We start from the raw sequence: 7,165 nt of genomic DNA, 5'->3' as shown, positions 1-7,165 counted from the left end.
GCCTTCCTCACCCATCCTCCAATCAGCTCCTGCCTGCTTCGGAGTCGGGTAAGCGCGGAGGAAAAGGGGAAAAAGGGAAAGGGGCGACAAAAAAAAAAGACCCAACCACGCCAACCGGAGAACTACGACCCCCAGCATGCTCCGCGTGTCTTGGTGCGGCCGCGCGAGGGATCCTTCCGCCTCGGCCTTGAAAAATAATCCCGCCGCTGTAATTGGGACGAGGATTCCTTTATTTTTGGTTTTTTTTATAATAATCCTCTCGGAACTCGTGTTCGGTCAAGCCGGGGACGGAAGGGCGAGCTGGGTTTTTTCCCCCTCCCGGGAATAAATAAGGACCGAGGGGCGGAGGGATACAAGGGGCGGTGAGAGAGACGTGGGTCTGAGGGGGGGGGGGAAGAGCAGAAAGAGAAAGAGAGGATGATGAAGGTGTCTGAGTGGGGGTGAAGGGGGCAGGAGTCTCTAGGGGAGCCCCCTCCCCATCCCGCCTTTCTGCAACAGGTCAGTTTCGGGGGGAGAGGGGGAAAAGCAGGAAATGTGTCGCCCCCGCCCTCAACCCAAGGAGAGGGGAATGGGGGCTGACGGTGGTCTGTGGGGGGGGGCGACTAGCCCCCTCCTCTGTTTCCCGCCTCCTGAACAAAGCACAGCCATTGTGGGGGGGGGAGCTGCCTCTCCGCCTCCCCTCATTCAAAAACCCCGGTGCTTCCTTTTCTACCATCCATTCATTTTCTTGCCTCTCTCTTCCCCCCCCCCCGCACCTCCCTTCCCCATGAGGGGGTTGGTCTCCCGTTCTCCATCTAGACCCCCCCCCCCCGAGGCTGCTTCCGGGTAGGAGGGTTGGCATAAAGTGGGATATGCCCCCCCCCACGTGCCCCCCCCAAAGCCGTCCCTTGGTAGAAGCAATAATATAAAATGCAACTCGTGTCTGTTATGAATCCCCCTCCTTCCTTTATTTTCCTTTTCTCTTATTTTGTTCCTGCCTTTCTTGCTCCTTTTCTGAGTTTTTATGTTTAGAACAAGCCCAGGGAAGGAATGAAGAGTGACTTTCGTGAGATGGGGGAGGGAGTCTACATAAATTTGATAAAAGATGAGATAGATAGATAGATAGATAGGTAGGTAGGTAGGTAGGTAGATGATAGATAGGTAGATAGGTAGATAGATAGATGATAGATAGATGATAGATAGGTAGATAGGTAGGTAGATAGATAGACGATAGATGAGAGAGAGGAGATAGATAGATGATAGATAGATAGATAGATAGATACATAGATAGATAGATGATATTTAGGTAGATAGATAGATAGATAGATAGATAGATAGATAGATGAGAGAGAGGAGATAGATAGATGATAGATAGATAGATAGATGATAGATAGATAGATGATAGATAGATAGATTGATAGATAGATAGATGAGAGAGATGATAGGTAGGTAGATGATAGATAGATAGGTAGATGATAGATGATAGATAGATATAGATAGATAGATGATAGATAGATAGATAGATAGATAGATAGATAGATGATAGATAGTAAGTGGATGTATGGATGTATAGATAAATAAGGAAGGTAGATAGTGAAGATAAATATGGTTAGGGGAAGTAGATAGGTAGCTAGATAGATCGATAGATAAATTGATACAGTAGATATGTAGAGAAGATAGATGGATCGATGGATGGATGGATAGATAAGGAAGGTGGATAGAGAAGATACAGAAGGTTAGGGAAGTAGGTTGGAAAGTAGATAGGTAGATATGTAGAGAAGATAGGTGGATGGAGAAAATAGGTGGACAGAGAAGATGTGGAGGATGAATAGATAAATAAAATAGATAGATAGAAAGATAGATAGATATACAGACAGATACTAAAGAGATGAGATGAGATGTGAACTTAGCAAAGTCTGTGCTTTTTTGGGGGGGCGGGGGTTGAGAACCTAGAATGAGTGAATTGTCCTGGCTTGGGAAGAATTTTGGAGGGGTTTCCTTAATTTTTTTTAATACAGATAAAGTTCTGTAGGTCTTTTCTAAAGGTCTTTTCTCTCTCAAGGTGTCAAAATGTCAAAATAAAAAGGGCCTCTGAAGGCCGCAGGAAACAGGCTGTGGGGTTGCAATGCTGTCCTGTGGTTGCCACTCTGCCCTGGTAGGAAAGCTGCCCTGCCTTGAAAGAGGAGTTGGTCTTTTTATTATGTATGAAATATATGTTTTGCGCCACTCCCAGCGGCTCTGCGTAGTTCACAAATTATATAAGAAGTTAACCAGTAAAATTAACCCCGAACAATAAGAAAGATGAAGTTCCATCACCTCCGTTTTGTTTCCCCAGCTTTAAATCACAGTGTTTCTATTTAATGAATGTCTAGAGTGAAACTGTTGTTGCCTTAATTATGGATAGAGTTTTCCTGAAGTTGCCCTCCCGTGTTCCTACCACTTGGTGTTTTAAATTGTTTGGATATTTGTGTTTTGGCCTAGTTAAGTTGGAATGTCCTTTGCATGCATTCCACGTTCCTGTAAGGTACGGTAGAAAGATAACGTTCAAATACTTTTAAAATAATCGTGTCATGTGGTTTCTCATCTTCATACTTTTTAGCGACTGACTGCAGTATAAATAAATATAAGCATCCTTGCAAACAATGTAGGAGCATGTTTTAAAGTAGCTTCTCTCCGCTTTTTGGAAGAGTATTTCTTTATTTGGAATGGGCATGATGGAAGTTGAAGCATAGGATGCTGAGCTGTATTGCTCATTTTATAGAGATGGTTTGGCTGATTTGTTTATGCTCTAGAGAGGAGAACTCTAGAGAGCGAAACTGTATTGTCTGTTAATCAGTGTCCCAATTTACCTGTCATACAGGTAGTCCTCAACTTACAACAGTTCATTTAGTGACCCCTTCAAAGTTACCATAGCACTGAAAAAGGTGACTTATTGTTTTTTAACACGACCATTGCAGCATCTCCATTGGTGACCTGATCAGAATTTGGATGCTTGGCGACTGGTTCATATTTATGACGGTTGCAGTGTCCTGGGGTCATGTGGGGAAGCCAGATTCATTTAACAAACATGTTCGTAACTTAACAACTGCAATGATTCACTTAGCAACTGTGGCAAGAAGGCATGAGGCAAAATTCACTTAATAAATTCTCTCCGAGCAACCTAAATTTTGGCTCAGTTTTGGTCATACGTTGAGGACTGCCTGTATTTCTTAACCGTTGTGGCTCTCCGCATGCGACTTGCCACTTATCCAGTTGTGAAATACTCTTTCCAGAATTGCGTTATGTAATATATTTGCATTTGTGCTCTTTTTGTAAGCTGTTGAACATAATAGGAATTCATTTCATCCAAATGGTTTACAATATATTAATGATTTATTAAAAGATGTGTATAGTGCTTTCCATAAAGCAAATTCTTAAACAGTGAACAGGAGGAAATAATAGGAACGGGAGAAATGTATCTTACAATTTATAATTCTAATTATACTGATCAGGACTTAATTTATCAGTTGATATGTTTATGATTGTAAGCAATTTGGCCATCACTTTTCATTTCAACCCTGTGATTTAGGAAGCAAACAAGAGAAAAACCATGTTTTTGTAGGGTGAATAAGCAATCTGCTCTCATTTTTATTACCAACCTTAGAAAAGGAATTCTTGGGAAAGGAATTCTGTTGTCGGCCAGTAGTTTTTTCCGAAGGTAAAGCACTTAAACATACTTTTTGCATTATCGGAGTGATTTCTTTGCCAGGTGGCCTGATGGAAAAACAAGTATATGCAGCTGCTTATACACTCACTCTCTCGTGAGAGTTCTTGGATTTAGTCAATCTTTAAGGCAGTGTTTCTCAACCTTGGCAACTTGAAGATGTCCGGACTTCAACTCCCAGAATCCTCCAGCCAGCGAATGCTGGCTGGGGAATTCTGGGAGTTGAAGTCCAGACATCTTCAAGTTGCCAAGGTTGAGAAACACTGCTTTAAGGAACGGGAGAGTCTATAACTTAGGGAGAACCTTCCAGAATGATAGACATGATAGATAGGCGTTTTGTTTTGCTCCTTGCAGTGTCATGAGCCCAATTTGCAATTCCCTGAAAATATTGGAAAAGCCCATTTCTCTCATATCTTAAAATCTTCTCATTAGACAAGTATCTTCTTTGCAAGTGGTTTGTTCTCAATGGTCCCCTTTACACAACTTAAAGGGAAATGCTACTTTTGGCTATTTACCCAATGTCCGAGAGTAAAACTATTGAATGTAATGTGGCTTACATTGGAGGAAATATGCATAGGAATACGTAGTTCAATAGCTAATTAATAGGATTTTACATGAAGAAGACATGTATATTTCGAATAAAAACAGCAAGTTACCAAGCTTCAAAGCCTTTCAGAGCACAGGGCATTGTTATTACTCATTGAATCTCTGGCTGCTTTGAATTACGAAAAGAGTAACCACTATACATGCCTTTTATGGTAGCATTTAATCCCCAGCATATTATAAGATAATAAATTAAGATGCTTGCCATGCTGATTTTTGTACTTTTTCTAGCTGACCTCCTATCTCTGGAATGTTGTAAGTCACGTCAAAAGTGGGTAAGTTTTAGGCTCCCAAGATCTACCTTGCTTTTGAGTAGGCTCCTGAATGCCAGCTACTGGAACAGAGGTGGGTTCCTACCAGTTCGCACCTATTCGGTAGAACCGGTTCGTCAAATCTACCGAACCGGTTAGAAGAGGTTCCACCAGTGGACCCGGAAAGCAGGCCACACCTACAGAAGAGGTTCCAAACTTTTTTGAAACCCACCTCTGTTACAAGGATCTTGTAACTTGACAGCTTTAAGACTTGCGTGCTTCAATGCCAGAGTTTCTGAATAGCTACTTGGACCGATCTAAGCACTAATTCATAATTTCATATCCGGTCACATGGGCGGCAAGCCACTCCCATCCGGTCACATGGGTGGCAAGCCATTCCCACAAAGGAGGCCACACCCACAGAGTAGGCTCCAACAATTTTTGAAACCCACCACTGTACTGGAACCAACTTGGGCAGATATACCTTTCTTTCTTTCTTTCTTTCTTTCTTTCTTTCTTTCTTTCTTTCTTTCTTTCTTTCTTTCTTTCTTTCTTTCTTTCTTTCTTTCTTTCTTTCTTTCTTTCTTTCTTTCTTTCTTTCTTTCAACAGTTCTGTTAAATAGTGTTTGTTTTGTGCACTGTGGCTCAGCCGAACTCTGCCCTACGTAAACAAACTCACTTCCCAGTTATTCAACTTCCATCATCCGCATGGCAAGCCTGCGTCTACAGTAATGTGCCTTAATCTGTGCTGATTTACAAATCCTTGCAAATCTCCCTCAGATCTGCAAAATCTACCTCTTGTTAATCTCTGGGTTTTTGCCCTTGTGTATTGTTATACACAATAACTAGCTACTTTGGCAGTGCGGTTTTTGCTTTTTGCCACGCTTGGGCACGCGGGTATCTGTACCCACATGAATATCTGCCAAAATTGTTCAGCAACCAATTTGGTGGATGCATTTTATATATGGGAAGAATCAAAGCAGTGGGTGAATTCTCCTTCAGGCATGTGAATTAGTGCTAGCCAACTTCAGCTGATTTTGGAAAAGCTAGGAGAGGACATGTTTACTCACCCACCCACTCACTTTGAAAGCGCTACTTTAAAAGCAGCTCCTTCCCTACTCACCCACCGGCCCTGGATCACATGGCTGTGAAAAACATCCGAAAGGCTGTTTTTAATGACTTTTAAAGACTTTTATAAATTTTTATTACACAGGCAACACATACAGACAACAATTTAAAAAAAAAAGCATCATCACATACAGCATGTCGTTTGGTTACAGGTGTTTTAACATCCATATTCTTGAATAACATTCACCATCACAGATTTTTCATCTAGTATAACTAAATGCCTCACTTTCATTGTACAGTATGTGTTCAGTTACGATTAGTGTTATTTTTTTCCCAATAAATCATAGTTCCTTTACATTCTTGATTATCTATTTGATAACAGTATAATCCCCATGTGAAAGATTTTTTTTTTTTTACTAACCATTTATGTTTATATATCACTATTTTCCATTATACATAATTCCACCAATCAACTATCAGGTATGCTTATGTTCATTGTTATCCTTGTGCCTCATACCTTCAAACAGAAATCTTATTCCTTCCTTTTTCAACAAAATATTCTAAATAGTCGCTACGTGTATATACCGATTTTTAAGACTTTTAAAGACTTTTATAAATTTTTATTACACAGACAACACATACAGACAACAAAAAAAACAAACAAAAAAAATAGCATCATCACATACAGCCTGTCGTTTGGTTACAGGTGTTTTAACATCCATATTCTCGAATAACATTCACCATCACAGATTTTTCATCTAGTATAACTAAATACCTCACTTTCATTGTACAGTATATGTTCAGTTACGATTAGTGTTATTTTCCCCCCCAATAAATCATAGTTCCCTTACATTCTTGATTATCTATTTGATAACAGTATACCTTTATATAATCCCCATGTGAAAGAATTTTTTTTTTTACCAACCATTTATATTTATATATCACTATTTTCCATTATACATAATTCCACCAATCAACTATCAGGTATGCTTATGTTCATTGTTATCCTTGTGCCTCATACCTTCAAACAGAAATCTTATTCCTTCATTTTTCAACAAAATATTCTAAGTAGTTGCTACGTATATATATATATACCGATTTTTAAGACTTTTAAAGCACTTCTTTGCAAGCTGGCAGCTGCTTTTCATCCCACCAGTCCACAGAGCAGATACTTTGCATTGGCGGGCCGTATCCGGCCCGTGGGCCACAGTTGGAGGATGCCTGTTATAGAAAGTTAGTTTTGTGAATGGCATTTTCTGTGCCACCTGGCATTAGCCCTTTGGAATGTTACATAGATCTTACTCTTTTCTCTTCGAAGATGCTGGGGCAAAGACTTTCGGTATGTCAACTGTGCGCTCTATACAAAACTGTTCTGACCCCCGTCCTCCGTCCAGGATCGAAAGCCGAAACCAACGTAAATGAGAAGGTTTCTTTTAATCAGTCCAGACTCTCGTTGGCTGCAAGCCACATAAACAAAGAGATAAGCACTGCGGCAACAAGTCCTACAAAACTTGGCAGCAATGCAAACAAACTCGGGCAGCAATCCAGCCTGCCAAGTTTG

At 40.6% G+C, this 7,165-nt stretch overlaps 1 protein-coding gene across 2 annotated transcripts in view; it reads left to right on the top strand.

The window, feature by feature from the left end:
• Positions 1-26: 26 nt before the first annotated feature.
• The window catches only part of HMG20A (high mobility group 20A), a gene marked incomplete at its 3' end in the record, with an annotated part of 47,266 nt that continues 40,127 nt past the window's right edge, over positions 27-7,165 (top strand). Inside the window, 1 exon segment of one of the 2 annotated variants that reach the window (XM_087704007.1) lies at positions 27-48. 2 annotated transcript variants of the gene reach the window in all.

Source organism: Thamnophis sirtalis, unplaced genomic scaffold (assembly GCF_051295495.1).
Source record: "Thamnophis sirtalis isolate CommonGarterSnake01/CBP01778 unplaced genomic scaffold, rThaSir2_p1.2 scaffold_2, whole genome shotgun sequence".
Lineage (NCBI taxonomy): Eukaryota > Metazoa > Chordata > Lepidosauria > Squamata > Natricidae > Thamnophis > Thamnophis sirtalis.
Note: the sequence above shows the minus strand (reverse complement) of the source record. Positions and strands in the feature narration are given on the sequence as shown.